Below are 19786 nucleotides of genomic sequence, written 5' to 3' on the forward strand. Positions count from 1 at the left end.
TGGATTACGGAGGTGGAGGGGGAGGACAAAGGCTAATATCACTCCCAAGGGTGTGACTTGTACAACTGGCAGGTGATGGTGGTGACAATCATAGGCTGGGAACACAGCAAGAGAAAGGGAGTGGGTAAGAGTTCACAGTGGGACTTGTTGAGTGCGGGGGACCTGCGAGGCATCCCAGGGGAGACGTCCCAAAGGCAATTCCTTCCTGTGGCACAGAAGGTCTGTGGCTTCCCATGTGGCACCAGTGGTAAAAAGTCTGCCTACAATACAGGAGACACGGGTTCGATTCCTCGGTTAGGAAGATCCCCTGGAGAAGTCGGATATGCCTGAGCACACGATTGTTTACAGAAGATGTGAACCTCAAGGCTGCTCAGTAGTCTGCAGTGGACTCAGGGAGAAAGGGCATCCCCTGCATTCTGTGTCCTTCTTTGCCAAAGAGGCCACGAAAACTGCTTTTGGTCTGAGTCCCAGGTTGTCTTGAGAATTAGCTCCTTCAAGACCTGATTACATCTAACCCTTTTTATTCACAGTGCCTCCAAACCACTCTGTAGAACCCAGGAGAATCTCATCTCTTTCTCCCTAATCGACATGTGTAATCCCTTCCCTCTTCCTTCATCCAGAATGCTGGGATCCCTGTGCATATGGCCAAGAAAAAACACACATCTTTATCAGTTTTTCTGTTTGTTTTTTAAATATTTTATTTGTTTATTTATTTGACAGGTCTTAGTCATGGCATGTGGGACCTAGTTCCCTGACCAGAGATCAAACCCAGGTCCCCTGCATTGGGACCTGGGAGTCTTAGCCACTGGACCACCCGGGAAGTCCCTATATCAGGATTAAGGTGAGGAGATTACCACATCCCCAGTCTCCATTCATGGGCTCTCTTCCCAGCTACCCTTATGTATGAATAAAGTCTAGGATGAGAGTGAAAATGTTGACAATGACCAGCTCTATGTGGTGGGATGATGGATGGCTTTTACATCTTTTTGTGCTCAGTCACTTCGGTCGTGTCGGACGGACTCTTTGCGACCTCTGGACTGCAGCCCACCAGGCTCCTCTGTCCATGGGATGCTCCAGGCAAGAATACTGGAGTGGGTATCTTTTTACTCACCTTGATTTGAAAAGTTTGCTATTGATGTCAAAATAAAACTTTTAAAAGCTGCAGACTTTGTAATCTTCCATTCGTTCGTTTCTACTGCCCGCGCCTGAGGCTGTCTCTGTGATAACTCACGGAGCCTGCACCTGGATGCCACTAGTAGATAGATCCTGCCTGTCCCAGTTTTCATCTCCGCTCAGCCCCTGCCCTGCGATCAGCTGGAAATCACACGGCCAGTGTAAGACAGAACCCATGTAAAAGAGAACTGATTGCTGTGAGCATTAACCAAATTGTAGGGCATGTGACAAGGGAACTGTAATCAGAGGAGAGAGGGAGCTCTAGTTCTCACCACTGTGACATCATTGCTCACTGAATGGAAACCATGGCAATGAGTTAACAATGTGAAATGGTAGTCGCCTGAATGCTGCAACGAAGAGGAAGGTGGAACAATGGAAAGGTAGCTGGAAGGAACACGCCAGCCAGGACAAGTGTGAAACCCTGGATCCCAGTGTAATTTAAACTGGGCCGTGGCGGGAGGTGACCGAGGGTACAGTGGTGCCACTGCCTGGGGCATTACTCACTGGTGCCTGTCAGGTGACACCCTGGCCTCAATAGGAATATTGCCTGACACCATAGAAATGCAGTCCTCTGATTCAGTACTCATCCTCGGGGAGGTTAAAAATTAACCAGGTCATTTACACAGCCCCCACGCACACCTTCAGACTTCAGAAATGTCTCCTCACTGAGGCCTCTTTGGCCTGCTGGCACCGCACCCTTTGTGTAATTCTCTTTTATTGTTTCACAGCAAGCAGCAACACTTTCTGAACGGTGACTGCGTCTACTGGAAAGGCCTCCTAGGGGCCCCGGGGTTGGCTTCAGCCCAGGGTCGCAGGGCTCTGGAGGGTTGTGATGGCCCTTGGAAGTGAGCAGCTCTTTAGTGACCTGGCTTCTGGAATTTACCTGGACTGTCGCCAGCTTCCCAGACTCTCTCTCTGACTGGAGTTTGCTTCCTTGGGGCTACTATTTAAAATTTTTACTGAAGTAGAGTTGATTTACAGTGTTGTGTTAATGTCTGCTCTACAGCAAAGTGACTCATTTAGACGTATATATACATTCCTTGGGACTTCCCTGGTGGCTCAGATGGTAAAGTGTCTGCCTACAATGCGGGAGACCCGGGTTGATACATTCCTTATCATATTCTTTTCTATTATGGTTTATCACAAGATATTGACTATAGTTACCTGTGCTATTCAGTAGGACCTTGTCGGTTATCCATTCTATATATAATAATTTGCACCTGCTAATCTCAAATCCCCAGTCCGTCCCTCCTCCATCTGCCTCCCCCCACCCTTTGGCAATCACAAGTCTGTTCTCATGAGTCTGTTTCATAGCTGAGTTCGTTTGTGTCCTGTTTTAGATTCCACGTATAGGTGATATCCTGTGGTATTTGCCTTTCTCTTTCTGACTTACTTTGCTTAGCATGAGAATTGGTAGGCCTATCCATGTCACTGCATTATTTCATTCTTATCATGGCTGAGTAGCATTCCCGAGGCCCATTTTTACTTCTGAGAGGGTGCCAGGATTGGGGGAGTACAAGGAAAGTCTCTCCAGTTCTTCGAATACTTCAGCCATGAATTAGCTCAGGCCTAAAATGTCGTAGTTAGAGTCCCTCTTGTCCTTTGATCATCACTAAAACTCAAATCACTCTGCAAATAGAGGTCAGATGGGTGCGTGGAGACAATAATACTCTCTGTGTCTTAATCCAGACCCTGTAGGTTCTGCCTCTTAAATAAAGTTCTCCAGATTTCTTAGCCATAACGATCTTCTCCATTTCTCCATTTCTACAGGGTCTATCTTTGTGCACAAAGCACCCTACTCCTCCTGATACACCATTTGGGGTTGTTTTCTAGTTCAGTGATTCTCAAGGTAGGGCAAGTTTGCCCTCCAGGGGATATTTGACAATGTGGGGAGACACTTTTGACTGTTATAACCTGGGAGGGTGATACTGTCATCTTGCGAGTGATATTGCTAAACTTCCTACAAGACCCAGGATAGCTGCTACCACAAAGAGTTACCCAGCATGTCAATAGTGCCAAGGTCCAGAGACCCTGCTTCTGTCAACTGATGAAGTATTAAGCCTTATCAATTATCTACATCATAGTGTGAATGACTTTAGGAGACCCTCCATGAGAGCAGTGTGAATGGGTTGAAGCTGAATTATCTGGGTACCGGTAGTGGTGGAGGGTGGTGAGAGTGGATGGAGAGACTTCAAACTTGAAAGAGAAAATTGAAAAAGAAATTCAGAACTTTCAGAGGAAATTTCACCTTCCTTGGGGCAGTCACTAAAGAATTTGTTAATTTGATTTTTTCTTCTAGTGTGGTTTCTTAGTCAGAGTATACATCAAAATCCTCAGGGAGTTTTTTCAAAATACTAATGCTTGAGTCCCATCTTTGAATCTTATTTAGAGTTGAGTCTGGATATGTGTTTTTATTTTACTTTATTTCGGCTGTGTGGCTTGTGGGATCTTAGCTCCCTGACCAGGGATTGAGCCCAGGCCTTCAACAGCGAGGGCACAGAGTCCTAACCACTGGACAGCAAGGGAGTTCCCGGGGTATTTGTTTTTAAAGGACTCCTCACTGCTTTCAAGCCAGTGTGCTAAAGAACATTAGCCAGTATAACCACTGTTCTAGACGTTCTTCCTTGTTTTAAAAAAAATTTATTGAAGTGTAGTTGATATACGGTGTTGTATCAATTTCCACTGTACAGCAATGTGATTCAGTTTATTATATATAAATATATATATATATATATACATACACACATACATATATCCACTCTTTTTCTTAAGATTCTTTCCCCATATAGACCATTAGAGAATATTGACTAGAGTTCCCTGTGCTATACAGTAGGTTCTTATTAGTTATCCATTTTATATGCAGCAGTGTGTGTATATGTCAGTCCCAGCCTCCCTGTTCACTCTCCCCTCTTCCCTGTTCCAATCTTTCTTTCCCGATCACAGAGTTCCCACTCTGAAAGGACTAGCCATTTAAAGAAGAATTTGAGATTTTTACTTTTATTGCCTCCCATCAACACTGGGGGCTTCCCTGGTGGCTTGGTGGTAAAGAACCCGCCTGCCAATGGTCCAGGAGACCTGGGTTTGATCCCTAGGTTGGGAAGACCCACTGGAGAAGGAAATGACAACCCACTCCAGTAATCTTGCCTGGGAAAGTCCATGTACAGAGAGTCTGATGGGCTACAGTCCATGGGGTTACAAAAGAGTCAGATACGACTTAGCAACTAAGCAACTACACTGGAATTATATCTTTCTTTTTAAAAATTGAAGTACAATTGACATAAAATTGCTTTAGTTTCTGCTGTACACCATAATGACTTGATATATGTATACATTGTGAAATGATCACAATAAGTCTAGTTATCATATGTCACCATACATAGTTACAAAAAAAAACCTTTTTTTTGTGATGAGGACTTTTAATATTTACTCTCTTAGCAAGTTTCAAATATGTAATACGGTATTATTAACTATTGTCACCATGCTGTTCATTACATCCTTGTGATTTATTTACTTTATCAATGGAAGTTTGTAACTTTAATCCCCCTTCACTCATCTCACCCATCCCCAAAGCCCCTTCCCCGGCAACCACCAGTCTGTTCTCTGTATCTATGAGCTTGGTTTTTGTTTGTTTTGCTTTTTAGATTCCAAATGACCTAGTGATTCCTATTGTATTTTAATGTACTATTAGTGAAATGTAAAAGGCTAACTTATAAAATAAGGTTGTTATTATAAAATAACGAAAGCTGACAAGGATGTGTCATTTGTAAAATGTCGGTTTTCATTTATGCATAATAAACATATGGCTAAAAGGAATCCTGAGGGCACACTCTAAATTTTTAAGTTGTGCATATAATTTTCAAAATTGAATTCATAAAATCACAAAGTGAAGTGAAAATTGCTCAGTCATGTTCGAACTCTTTGAGACCAGGCCAGAATACTGGAGTAGGTAGCCTTTCCCTTCTGCAGGAGATCTTCCCAACCCAGGGATCGAACCCAGGTCTCCTGCATTGCAGGCAGATTCTTTACTAGCTGAGCCACCAGGGAAGCCTAGTACCATCTCATCTCAGTTATTTCTATTATCAGTCCCTATAGCAGAGGTGATATTACTGTCTGAATCCTGAACCCTGGACATGCATGAGAGGAAAAGCAGCTACACTGAGCTCTTTATAGATTTTTCATTATGCAGGGAATCTGAATTTCAATACAAATCACTTGTCTTTTTATTTATTTATTTATTTATTTTTGGCTATGCTGAGTCTTCTTTGCTGTGCAGGCTTTTCTCTAGTTGTGGCAAGCAGGGACTACTCTCTAGTTGGGGTGGGTGGGTTTCTCATTGAGGTGGCTTCTATTGTTGTGAAGCATGGGCTCTAGTGACGCCACAACTGCATCACTAATAGTTGTGGCACACTGGCTTAGATGCTCTACAGCATGTAGAATCTTCCTGGATCAGGGATCGAACATGTGTCTTCTGCATTGGCAGACAGATTCTTTACCACTGAGCCACCAGGGAAGCCCCCTCACTTGTTTCTTTAAAAATGTATTTTTTTTTTTTTAAAAATTTGCTCACTCATTCTATCAGTCAACAGCTGTATTTGAAACTGCTTGCCCATCATTTTTTACACCATGTGTACTTGAGACAATGATGCTATAAAAATAGCTTCCTTGGGGAGATTACAGTCTCTTACGGGCACAGAACAAAGCACAAACCATATAAGAATGAGAACCAAACAGAGTGAAAGAGAAAATATTTTGGACTCTGTCCACCAAGTCATTAATTTCCTTTTGGTCTCAATTTCCTTGTCTGTTTTAAATAGCCTTCAAAACCCCCACCAGTCTTCCAGTTCTCTAAATCTGTCCTGCTGTGGGTAATCTGAGTACCTGGATCCTCAATAACAGAGCCATAGTCACAGAAGGACATCATGTTGTTTAGTTGCTCGGTCGTGTCCGACTCTTTGCAACCCCATGGACTACCACATGCCAGATTTCCTTGTCCTTCACCATCTCCTGGAGCCTGCTCAAATTCATGTCTATTGAGTCGGTGATGCCATCCAACCATCTCATCCTCTGTCATCCCCCTTCTCCTCCTACCTTCAATCTTTCCCAGCATTAGGGTCTTTTCCAATGAGTCGGTTCTTTGCATCAGGTGGCCAAAGGATTAGAGCTTCAGCTTCAACGTTAATCCTTCTAACGAATATTCAGGGTTGATTTCTTTTGGGATTGACTGGTTTGATCTCCATGCAGTCCAAGGGACTCTCAAGAGTCTTTCTCCAACACCACAATTCAAAAGCATCAGTTCTTTGGCCCTCAGCCCTCTTTATGGTGCAACTCTCACATCCATACATGACTACTGGAAAAACCATAGCTTTGACTTGACAGACCTTTGTTGGCAAAGTAATGAGTCTCTGCTTTTTAATACACTGTCTAGGCTTGTCATAGTTCTTCTTCCAAGCAGCAAGCATCTTTTAATTTCATGGCTGCAGTCACCATCTGTGGTGATTTTGGAGCCTAGGAAAATAAAGTCTGTCACTGTTTCCATTGTTTCCCCATCTATTTGCCATGAAGTGATGGGACCAGATGCCATGATCTTCATTTTTTTAATGTTGAGTTTTAAGCTAGCTTTTTCACTCTCCTCTTTCACTTTCATCACAAGGCTCTTTAGTTCCTCTTTGCTTTCTGCCATTATCATGGTGTCATCAGCATATCTGAGATTATTGATATTTCTCCCAGCAATCTTGATTCCAGCTTGTGCTTTATCTAGCCCGGTATTTCACATGATGTACTCTGCATATAGGTTAAATAAGCAGGGTGTCAAACATACAACCTTGACGTATTCCTTTCCCAGTTTTGAACCAGTCTGTTGTGCCATGTCTGGCTCTAATTGTTGCTTCTTGACCTGCATACAGGATGTCATATAAGGGAATAAAACCTGCTTCAGGGAGATCACCTGCAAGGCTCACCTGTAGATATCAACCTCTGTCAGCCCTCTAACCAAATGCCTTGACCCTGGTGGTTCCTGAGTCAGTCACGTCATCGACAAGGCATAGTCCTTCAACCTTAGTCCACCCACTAGTGGGGTTTGGACTTAATTCCTACAGCTGCTTTGGAAGAGACCTATGATCTTTGTTTATCCTAAACATCTGCACTTCTAAACAGTTCTGGCCTGCCTGCCCAGCCCAGTATTAACTCAGTCTGAATGTCTTGGCTTGCCTTTTGCTTCATTTTCTTTCGTTTGTTCACTCAACAAATATTTATTAAGTACTTGTTCATATCAGGCACTGTCCTTCCTTCTGGATGCAGATATAAAGAAAAGAAAGTCTTGCCTCCCAGATCCCACAGTCCAGCTCTACCTGGCTGTGGGCTTTGAGCCCCGCCCAAGTCATCCTGTGGTCCTGATACCATCTCCGTCTCTGTCACTCCCTGTCTCTCAGACCCCTGCTTTGGGCTGGGATCTTGCAGCGAAGGAAGTAAAAGTCTAGAACCTGATGTCCTGAGCTCTGGTTGCCTCTCCTCACCTGTGAACTGGCCCTCTGCTGATATGGATACTTGTCCGCATCTCGTACTTGTCTGCCCTTCTCTTTTCTTCTGGATCTTCTGCACGGGTCTCTCCACCTCTGTGTGGTCAGTTGACTCCTCCCCACTCTGGTCTTGACACTTTCCATCAGCTCACCATGTTGTTCTTTATTTTTATTTTTATTTTTTAATTTATTAGGTTGCACTGAGTCTTACTTGTGGCATGTGGAATCTTTAGCTGTGGCAGGGGAACACTTAGTTGTATCATGTGGGATCTAGTTTCCTGACCAGGGATCGAACCCAGGCCCCCTGCATTGGGAGCACAGAGTCTTGGCCATTGGACCACCAGGGATGTCCCACCACACTGTTCTTGAGGTGCCAGCTTTGGCCAATTCCACCTGAATAATGACGGAATGGAAGAATCAAGTCACCCTCACTGTCCTGGTCATAGTTGTTGAATATTTTTATTCAATGTGCTCTAAGAGCATCTTGCTTGATACGTGTCACAATTAAAAACAGGAGCCGCTTAAACAGATGACTGTGCAGTTGATACAGTAGTGGAGCCTTAATGGTATTGAAGTGATCAACTAAGAGAGTTTCCCACCAAACACTTACATCTAGAGCCATATTTTGTGAAAAGTGAGTAATGGAAAATGTTCTGCCAAGACTCAGCAGTTTGTTCCTTCTCTGCAGTCATGCTGCCAGTGCAAGGATGATGCTGGTGACAACCGAAGCCAGCTTGCCTAGGAAACATCACTCCAGAAGTTCCTGTTCTCTGTCTCTCTGCATCCCCTCCTCCACCCCCATCCCAGGAGGAGTTTACTAGGCAACACATCTGCGCTTCTCTTTAGCTAGGGCTGGGATTCTACTCTGGAACCTGTAAGATGATCTTGCAAACATATGAGCCAGTCCTCCCTCTCCAGCCTCCTTTGTGCCCCACGTCCCCTGCAGCCACGAGCAGGAAGACTGGGCAAGCCGGGCCATGAAGTGGATGTGTTTACCTGGAGTCAGCCACCCAGCCATCAAATCTAACCCTCCAAACACACTGTCAGCAAAAGGACAGGCTCATTTTACTTTAAGGAGCCTCTGAAGTTGCTGCTTCTGAGCCTGAGGAATTCCAAAGGAAAGTTGCAATGGAAATTGTCCTAATCAATGCAGCGGGCTATAAATAATGTGCTAAAGGCATTGAGCGTGCTGTCAACAGCTCTCCTTCTTGTGGCTTACAATGCTCAATGGTCCTGCCCCCTCTCAGATGAGTAGAGGCTGATAATCCATGTTTCCTTCTTCACCACCGAAAATTACTCCAGAGAAAAGAAATTATTTAAGAGTCTTTACAAAACCACCTCCCTCAACTCCCAAAGTATATTCTAAATTCCAACTCATCCCTGAGCATCCCAGAGAGTGAGGGAAGCAAGATGTAACTGTAACTAAATAGCCATTAGTTAATCATGTCTCTTTCTCCCTCATAGACAAAACAAGACGAACTACACCAGCCTATTACACATTAATAACTAAGAAGAGCTTTGCAATTGCCGATGGGTGGGAGCTGACTCTTCCCGAGCCCTCTCAGGGGCTGGGACTTCAGCTGGCATTTCACAGCAGGCCAGGTACTTTGCCTGCATGACCCTCTAATCCTCATACCTGCCCTATGAATTAGGTATCACCCCCAAGTTTCAAATGAGGAAATTGCATATCAAAGAGCCTAAGAATTTGCTCTGGCTTCCTCAGTTGGTAAACTGAGCTGAAATTCTTACCCAGAAACTTGTGACTTCAAAGGCTAATAGCTAAAATAGTTTGATTCCCTCTAAAATCTGGGTATGTACATTTGTAGATTCATATATTCAATGCATTATTCTTGAGCACCTACTGTATGCCAGATGTTTGTGATAAACTAATGAACAAAATAAACAAAACTTCTGGGCCTCATAGAGTTTACACTCTAGTGAGTGGAATACAGAGAGAAGTTTTTGCCTGAAATTCCAAAATGGGTATTGCTGGAGAAAACACGAATAGACACTAATAGACGAATAGACACTATGAAAATTGCCACAGGAAGAAGGCAATATTCCTAAATGGAGCTGAATTGATTGCAGTGACTAAAGCCAGGAAATTCTGCTGTGAAGATTAACTGTGTAAGTAATGGATTTCCATTTGTGAAGGCATTTGTTGAAATTCTGTATCAGTCAGCTACGGAATGCTGTGCATACCTTAAATCTGTGCATACCTTAAATCTGTGCATACCTTAAATCTGTGCATACCTTAATCTAAACTATTAGATGTATGTTGATGATATTTTTTTGCAATAACATTCAAAGGTCTACATTTCTATACCCATTTCATAGATAAGGAAACTAACTCTTCAGGGGATGAATTGCTATGAACCATTCAGAGGTAATTCCTGTAAGGACGAAATGCAGTCTTGAGTGGTAAGTAAAACAGTGGATTTACCAGCAGAAGTGAGAGAAATGTAGTAAAAGGTACGGGACATTTAAAAATATTTATTTATTTATTTTTGGCTGTGCTGGGTCTTCCTTGCTGCACAGCGGGTTTTCTCTAGTTTCAGGGAGCAGGGCCTACTCCTCCTGTCGGTGGTTTGGCTCTAGGTGCACATGCTCAGTAGCTGGGGTGCACTGGCTTTGTTGCTCTGTGGCATGTGGGATATTCCTAGACCATGGACCAAACCCATGTCCCCTCCATTGGCAGGTGAATTCTTAACCACTGGATCACCAGGGAAGTCCCTACAGGACATGTTTGTAACCTTCTATGCTTCAAGCAATTGGGATCAGCATCAGAGGTTATCTATGTGAAAATCCTATAAAAGTTAGACCTGTCTTCTGAAAGCTGTGACTTTCCACTAGAAAAGATACTTCTTTTTAAAATTTAATTATAGTTGATTTACAGCATCATATAATTTCAGATGTACAGCATAGTGATCAATTTTTTTTATAGATAATACTTCATTTAGGACACTTCTGATAATAGAAGGATTCCTAGAAGGTCAGATAGTGTGTCTGTACTGTTCAGCATAGAAAAGACAGACAACTCAGCACCCAGAATATGAATTTGTAGCTACACACATGGGTAAAATGAAGAACTGACCCCATTACCTGGACCACATAGCTTTACTTTACAGGCGTACATTAGTTGTTTAGTTGCTAGGTCGTGTCCAACTCTTTTGTGACCCTTGGTAACCCACCAGGCTCCTCTGTCCATGGGATTTCCACAGGAAAAATACTGGAGAGGGTTGCCATTTCCTTCTGCAAAAGTGTTATGGGGAATATTTTGATGGTAATTTCACTTTGAGATGTTGAGGTGAGTATTTACAAACAAGTGGCACCAAGAGTCATTCAAATCCTGACCCTGTCACTTAATAGATATGTGATTTTGGATAAATTACTCAATATCTGTGTCTCAGTTTTCCCATCTCTAAAGTAAACATAACAATGGTACCTATTTTATAGGATCTTTTAAGGGCTCACTGAATTTATGTATGAAAAACTTTCAGTTGATTCATGTCTGACACTTGAGTAAGTACACACTATCATGAGAGATGTTATTATAATTTAGGAGGATGGTGTGTCTATATGGGCTGATGTAAGAACATTCTGAAACAGCCCATTTGCTTTAATAGCATTTGAAATTTCTTTTCTCCAATGATGAACAATTTCCTACCATGTCTGAAAGATCATGACATGGCTGACAAGGCTTCTTGGTCTGTCTCAACAGCAAAATCTGAAACAAACGACCACACAGTCCAGCAGGTTGCCAAGCACACCGTCATCCACTTAAGTGACTGAATATTGAATTTACCTTGGCCAGTTTGACTGCACTGTCTAGACGTAATCTAACAGTGACTGACATCCTATCATGGTACAGACCCAGGAGTGATGAGGCTTCAAAGGGGGCAAAAGAACTAAATATTAATGAGGGAAACTCAATACCAACATGAAAACAACTGGTAAAAAAACCTTTTCTATTAATATGGGGTAAGTTTAATGGGGTAGTGTGGGGGTAAGTTTGATGCCATAATGTGAGTTAAGAAAGAACATTACACCAGATCCTAATGATCCAGAGTTTCCATTTGGGAAGAAAGCAAAGATACAAAATATTTAATTCCTCAAGGGAGATGATTATCTTTGGCAACCTTCTGAGTGATTTGTCAAAATGCAACACAAACCAAAAGATGAATCCAGTGAGATTCCATGGTTGTTATAAATGGGACAAGTTACAAATTGTGAGTCTGGGTGGTATCTCTTACATGTACTTGGACAAGCCTGTTGGTGTCTTCAGGGCAAAGAAGGAAACTGATCGCTGTTGTTTCTTACATGTCATACTCTGTGTTCCAATGAATGACTTTGACATTACTCTGTCACAAAGAGGAAAAAAGATCTCTTGAGCACCTTCACCCTGGACATGTAGCTGTTGAACAAAATCTTTACTTGGCTCTGAGAAGTAGCTACTCTTGCCAGTTAGAAATCCATGTGAGCAGTTATTTGACAAAGATGCTTCTTGTAGCCTCAAAATAAAATATGTACATTTGGCTGCCCCATGCCTCCGTGGGGAAAGGAAAGCAAATTTTTCCTCCTCACATCACCAGTGAAGGAGTCTCTCCAAGAGGTTTTGCTGCTCAGTATTTCATTGGAAGACTGATGAAGTGGGCTAAAGATCTGGAAGGAGAATGGAGTAGACAATAATAGATTATGTACTTTCTATAATGTAAAGTAAAAAAATTTTAAATTAACCTTTTAATCTCAGCAGAACAAATATTTTTCTTATGCATCATAATATTTCAATTTGAAATATCTTGGGGCTTGCATTGTCTGCAAAATCTCCTCAACTAACATCTCCAATTTGCTAAGAGAAAGTCTAGTTTTAAAATGTATGTAAAACTTCCTAGATTTCTTTCTCTTCCCCCTCTTTTTTTCTAAAGAAATTTTAACATCCCTTGTGGGCTTTGGACTCATTTAATCAAAAGACACCTGCAGATTTTATTATCTTCCTGATGATAGTGTTTGACTATAGTTTGCTTTTTTTGTTTTTTAATACAAAGACCCTATCATAAGGCATGAATGGAGTTTGTTGCCATTAGCAGTAAATGAAACTGGGAGAAGAAAGGCAGAACTAGGGCTGGGAAAACCAATTAAGAGAGCAGGAGTATAAAACCAGATCATAGAGGGACTTCCCTGGTGGCCCAGTGGCTGAGATTCCATGCTGCAGTACAGGGGGCCTGGGTTTTATTCCTGGTCAGGGAACTAGATCTCAAGTGTCGCAATTAAGACCTGGAGCAGCCAAATAGATAAATATTAACAACAACAACAGATCATAGAGCAAAAGGACACAAAGAGTAGGAGTAAAGGAGATGCAAGCCCCCTCATGGGTGTTGGAGAGCTCCTAATACCAGGTCTGCCTCTGCTCCAAGTCTTCGTACGATGCAGTTAGGCATATGTACCACACAGATTCATGTTCTGAACTGGCATAGACTGACCAAAACTGTCTCAGGAAACATCTGCCTTTCACCAGGACAACAGTTTAAGTTAGTTGGTTTGGTCAAGAAAGACATTAATTTAGTACAAAAATGTCAGACTGGTTGTTTGAAATTCCTAAATCAATCCATTCAAAGTGAAGGAAATGATAGTCTGCATAAACTGTCTAAATAGATTTTAGGTCCAGTAATCCCAATAAAAGAGCTATGAAATTTATTTGAAAAGCAATAAAGCATATAGAAATGTCAGATATTATTCAATTCAGTTCAGTCGCTCAGTAGTGTCTGACTCTTTGCGACCCCATGAATCACAGCATGCCAGGCCTCCTTGTCCATCACCAAATCCTGGAGTCTACCCAAACCCATGTCCATCAATTCGGTGATGCCATCCAATCATCTCATCCTCTGTTGTCCCCTTCTTCTCCTGCCCTCAATCCTTCCCAGCATTAGGGTCTTTTCTAATGAGTCAACTCTTAACATCAGGTGGCCAAAGTATTGGAGTTTCAGCTTCAACATCAGTCCTTCCAATGAACACCCAGGACTGATCTCCTTTAGGATGGACTGGTTGGATCTTCTTGCAGTCCAAGGGACTCTCAAGAGTCCTGCATTTCCATTGTTGATTCATTTATATTAGTATCACATTTCCAGTTTAGGCACGAAAGCCTAAATTCCCATATTCTAGAAAATGTACATTTTGGTATCCACACAACTTTTCTTTAGTGTGCAAATAAAAGTGTATCAATTGCCCTTATTGACAGTAGCAGATTTCTTAGGATCTTTGGTCTGCAAGCAAACTAATAGGCCTTGAATCCATTCTAACAGCATTTTAATTATTCGCTAGTTCACTAGTTAATACTTAAGAGCAACTTCAACTTTAAAATGCCAATAAGAACATGTCCTGAGTTGTTCAATACCCATATAATAATTTCATACAACATTCATATCAACCTAAATTTTCTCTGATCTTTATAAATCGGTCTAAAATATTTTTATATTCAGAAAATAACATTAAAATTCTAACAATTGTGAGTAACATCCTTTGCAAGTTAAATATGCACATTTTCTGAGCACCTTGTTTTTTAAATATTTTATTATTGAGAGAGTTTGCTTTCTTAAAAAAAGATTTTTCTTTAGGTAGACCATCTTTAGAATTTGTTACAATATTGCTTCTGCTTTATGTTTTTTTTTTGGCCATGAGATACATGGGATCTTAAGCTCCTTGACGAGGGATTGAACCCACACCCCATGCATTGAAAGGTAAGGTGTTAACCACTGGACCACCAGGGAAGTTCTTTGTTTTTTCATTTAGTCTGAGACTACCTGGTATCAGTTTTTAAGAATCAGTTGAAAAAAATCAGTAAAAAGTCTAGTTCCTATTGTGCATAGAACTAGACCATGGAGAGTATAAAGTGAAAGTCACTCAGTTGTGTCTGACTCTTTGTGATCCCATGGACTATATAGCCTGCCAGGCTCCTCTGTCTGTGGAATTCTCCAGGCAAGAATACTGGGGTGGGTTGCCATTCCCTTCTCCAGGTGATCTTCCAAACCCAGGGATCGAACCTAGGTCTCTCACATTGCAGGCAGATTCTTTACCATCTGAGCCACCAGGGAAGCCCTGGAATATATACCAGTATATATACTAGTATAAAGTATACAGATGTGGTAAAACCACATTCTCTCAGTGCACTGTTCATATCCCCACAGAACCCTTTACTGCAACCACTGAATGAAGGTAAATAACTGGAAACAAACAAACAAAAGATAGAAAGAGCACTAGACCATAATAGAACATGTGTCTGTCTTGGGTTGGGCTCTCCAGGTGAGGGTATTTGTGAAAAGTAAGAGTTTTGGGGAATGGGGAAGTAGGGCTGAAGGGAAGTCCTATAGAAGGTAACTTTAGCTCAGTATTTTTTTTTTTAGTTTACAAAATAATTTATACGATTTTTTTTCCCTTACACAGAAGTAACAATGAAACCTAACTGATGAGTACTGAACAGGCAATCTCTTTGAATAGTTACCATATAAAATACATGCATATAGAAATGTACAATTTTAGACTTTCTTACTTGTAAAAGAGAGTTTCTACTAATATTCCTAGTGGTCTTATCAAATTCACCTATAATACTATCTGGTCCTGTTGCTTTTGTGAGGGTGTAGCTCTTTGACAGTTTTCTCATTTCTTCTACAAAAATCTGATTGTTTAGATTTTCTAACTCTTCTGGAATCATTTATGGTAAATTTGGAAAATTTCTAGAAAGTTATTCATTTTTATCTAGGTTTCCAAATCATTTGCATGTATCTCGGTCATCTTTAATGTTTCTTTTAATGCAGTTATTTCTCCTTTATCATTTAAAATTTTGTGTATCTGTGCTTTCTCTGAAGTGAAGTTGCTCAGTTGTGTCCAACTCTTGTGACCCCATAGACTGTAGCCTACTAGGCTCCTCCATCCATGGGATTTTCCAGGCAAAAGTACTGGAGTCGGTTGCCATTTCCTTCTCCAGAGGATCTTCCCGACCCAGGGATCGAACCCTGGTCTCCCACATTGTAGACAGATGCTTTACGGTCTAAGCCAAAACTATCTTGGAATTTTGGTGGGGGGTGGGGGACGGGACTCATTTTCCAATGTTGAATGTTATGTGCTAAATTTTCTTGGAACATGGAATTCTTAACCAATGACCAAACACAAAGCCAGGTGTAAATAACAACTTAGTTTATAATAAAAGTGACATTTAAACTGGGAAAATGGACAATTTGTCAAATTATGTTGAGTGAAATAACTATTGATATATTTGTAACGAATCTTCATATCTAAGTACCACTCACTGGAATAAACTCCAGATAAATTCAGAGTTATTCTTAAAATGCATGTCAGAACAAAACATTGTAGAATATTTCTCCAACTTTAGGATAAGGAAATAATTTCAAAAAAAAAAAAAAAAAAGGCCAGAAAAGCCATAAAGGAAAATACTGTAAATTTGTCCGATTAAAAATTTTAGTACAGCAAAAGACACCATGAGCAAAATTGTTACATGACAAGGAGAAAACATTGCTACATGTTTAAAGGACTAATAATTAGTATCTAGAGTATATTGAAAGTGAAGGTGAAAGCACTCAGTGGTGTCTGACTCTGCGACCTTATGGACTATACAGTCCATGAAATTCTCCAGGCCAGAATACTTGAGTGGGTAGCCTTCCCATTCTCCATGGGATCTTTCCAACCCAAGGATCAAACCCAGCTCTCCCACATTGCAGGCAGATTCTTTACCAGCTGAGCCACAAGGAAAGCCCGAGAATACTGGAGTGGGTGGCCTATCCCTTCTCCAGTGGATCTTCTTGACCCAGGAATCAAACCAGAGTCTCCTGCATTGTAGGCAGATTCTTTATCAACTGAATTATCAGGGAAGCCCCTAGAGTAGATTGAATTCCTACAAATTAATAAGGAAATCTCAAAAAATCTATTTAAAAGAAGGCAAAAGATATTTTTAAAATTTACAGAAGATAAATGATAAGTAATAAAATATATTCAAATTTGCTGTCATCTGAAACATACAAATTAAAATAATAGTATACCAATTTTTACCTATCAGATTGTTAAAAATTAAAATAAATGTAAGTATCAAATATTTAACCAGGAACTAATGCATAATATATATGGGTTAATATATATAATGTATATATGGGTAGCTCAGACGGTAAAGAATCTGCCTGCCATGCAGGAGATCTGGGTTCGATCCCTGGATTGGGAAGATTCCCTGGAGGAGAGCATGGCAACCCACTCAAGTATTCTTGCCTGGAGAACCCCATGGAGAGAGGAGCCAGGAAGGTTACAGTCCATGAACTTGCAAAGAGTCTCACAAGACTGAGTGACTAAGCATCCAATGCATAATATAAAATACGTGGGGGGTGGGGAGTGAATCTGGAAGAACAATTTTTTAAAATGCATATAACCTTTGATTCAGCAATTTTCCCACCCTAAAAATGCACTTAGATATGTTTACAAGATGTTCAATATCAGTTATATAGGGATGTGGTGTTACAATATATATTGTATCCATAATATGAAATACTGGTAGTCACTAGAAGGAGGTAGAAAGAGCTTCATGCAATGATGTATAGAGCTCTACAAGACCTATTGTTATGTGAAAAAGCAAGTTGAAGAATGGTTTGTCTATATGTTATGATCACATGTGTGTCACAACCAACCAAGATAGAATTTGTGTAGTGTGTAATATATATATGTCTGTGTGCACTTTTTTAAAAGACAAGAAGGATGTTCACCAAAACATTGACATTTTCTTCTCTAGGCAAATGAATCAAATTGGGAAGCACAAAGATATTCACATTTCCATCCCTTTATTTTTTGTATTTTATAATATTTGAATCATTTACAATAAGAATGTATTTACATTTTAGTAGCATCATTTTTTAAAGGCAGTAGGCATTAAAAAAAAAATAGATGGTATGGGCCCGCCTATTTGTATATAGGGGCGTATGTCGGGGGTGGATACGATGAGGAACAATTACTTGTGACCCACTTTTACTCAATCAGGAGAGTTTTCCATATTTCGGTGAAATACTTTGTAGTCCAGAACAGATCCTTCAATAAGAAACAAATGTTTAAATCCTTTCTCTTTTCCCTCTTTCACACATGTATACACACAAATCCACATATTAATTTATTCCTTAGGTGTTTGTTGAGTATGGACCTACTTCTAATTCTGTTTTAAGTGTGATGACACTTTCTCATCATCCTGTGCAGGTAAAAATAAGCATTTTCTCAAACTTTCTGGGTCACCATTCCAGCTTGTAGGACAGCATCGCTCTGCGGCTGTCATTAAGGAGGGATGACTTCAGGCAATTTTAGGCAAGCAGTTTTTTCCCATCCCACATCCCCTTCAGGTTCCAACTGCTTAGACGGGGCTGAAAGAAACAAGGTTAGGCCAAGGGAGAGGTCAAGGGGTATCTATATGATGGTGTGTGAGGTTGTAATATGTGATTTATAGTAAATGTATCTTTGGTCTTTGTCCCAAATTTTAGCACAGAGCTCCTAAAACCTTTGGAATAACTTTACTGACGAGGGTGCAAAGATGTCTGCAAAGATGACTTTTATTAAGTTAATGAGACTACTCTGGGACTGTGTATAAGGGTGGGAGCTGAATGCCAGCAGAATCAACTACATTATTAAAAGGTTGGGACTTTCAGTATCACCTCTTAACCTCTGGAGAGCGAGCAGGGGCTGGAGGGTAAATCCATCGCCAGTGGCCAATGATTTAATCAGTTGTGCCTATGTAATGCAGCATCCACAAACCCCCAGAAGGTCAGGTTTGTGGAGAGCTTCCGGGTTGGTGAACATGAGGAAATTTGAGAACAATGGCAAAGGGAAGGGCATGGAAGCCCCCACACCCTTTCCCTATGCTTATGCATTTCTTCCATCTAGCTGGACTTGAGTGATACCCTTTTACCATAAACTGGTGAATCTAGTAAGTAAAATGTTTCTCTGAGTTCTGCACCACTGTAGCAAATTAATGGTCCAAGAAGCTGGAGAGGAGGTGTGTTGAGGGGGCAGAGGGTGGTCACAGAACTCTAATCTATAGCCTGTGGATCTTGAATAGAGGTGATAGCCTGGACTTACAAGTAGCATCTGAAGTGGGGATGGGGGACAGTCTTGTAGGATTGAACTCTTAAACCGTGGGATCTGGGACCTCCCTGGTGGTCCAGCGGTTACGAATCTGCCTGCCAATGCAGGGGACACGGATTTGATCCCTGGTCTGGAAAGAACCCACATGCCACGGGGCAAGGAAGCCTGTGCACCACAACTCTGAAGCCCACACACCTAGAGTCAGTGCTCTGCTACAAGAGAAGCCACCACAATGAGAAGCCGGTGCACGAAGAGTAGCCACCGCTCTCCGCAGCCAGAGAAAGCCTGTGCCCAGCAACGAAGACCCGGCACAGCCCCCCAAAATAAATAAATAAATATTTTTAAAAATGGACAAAAGATGTGGGATCTGACACTATCTCTGATACTGAGTTGAGCTGTAGGACAACCAACTGGTCTCTGAGAAATGATTGGTGGAAACCCCTTCACACTCTGGAATTGGGGGTGCCATGTCACAGTAGTACAGCCATGCCACTTTGGCTGCAGAAAAGAACCAGCCAGATGTATGTTTATGCGTTGCTTTTTTGTGGAGGGTAGCTAGTGGACTATCATAAGAAGGAAATGGGACATGGGACAAACAGAATCATCCCAAAGTGTCATCCACAGGTGTGTGGCTTAGCGAGCAATGACCATATAAGCACAAGGACATACAAACTCAAGTAACGTCCTTGTGTTAGGAAGCCCAGGGTCATCCTTTTACCATGCAACTTTCAGACAACTGCTGCCCCACCCTCAGGGCCTCTGCCTAGCATGAGTTGGGGGCACTGGACTGGCCTACCCTCACAAGACAGCAATACTGTGCACTGCCTGCCACTTCCTCCTGCCTGTACATCTGTGCATTCAACTGATCAGATGTGGAGTCTCAAAATTGTTTCCAGTTTAGCAGGCTCTAAGTTTTCTGTCCCCCAACTTGTCCCTTTTATTTATTTATTTATTTATTTTAGAATTTCTTCTCTTTTTCTTTG

General features: G+C 41.4%; 1 long non-coding RNA gene across 1 annotated transcript; it reads left to right on the forward strand.

Moving 5' to 3' along the window:
* The first annotated feature begins 1507 nt into the window (after window positions 1–1507).
* Window positions 1508–18366, forward strand: LOC145506699 (uncharacterized). The gene is made up of 6 exons (XR_014054191.1): window positions 1508–1606; window positions 8607–8810; window positions 9153–9290; window positions 10026–10109; window positions 17853–17924; window positions 18203–18366. It is a non-coding gene; the product is annotated as an uncharacterized LOC145506699 (long non-coding RNA).
* The last annotated feature ends 1420 nt before the right edge of the window (window positions 18367–19786 follow it).

The sequence above is a fragment of the Giraffa tippelskirchi genome, chromosome 5 (assembly GCF_054371585.1).
Source record: "Giraffa tippelskirchi isolate mGirTip1 chromosome 5, T2T-mGirTip1v1.2.pri, whole genome shotgun sequence".
In the NCBI taxonomy this organism is placed as follows: Eukaryota; Metazoa; Chordata; class Mammalia; order Artiodactyla; family Giraffidae; genus Giraffa; species Giraffa tippelskirchi.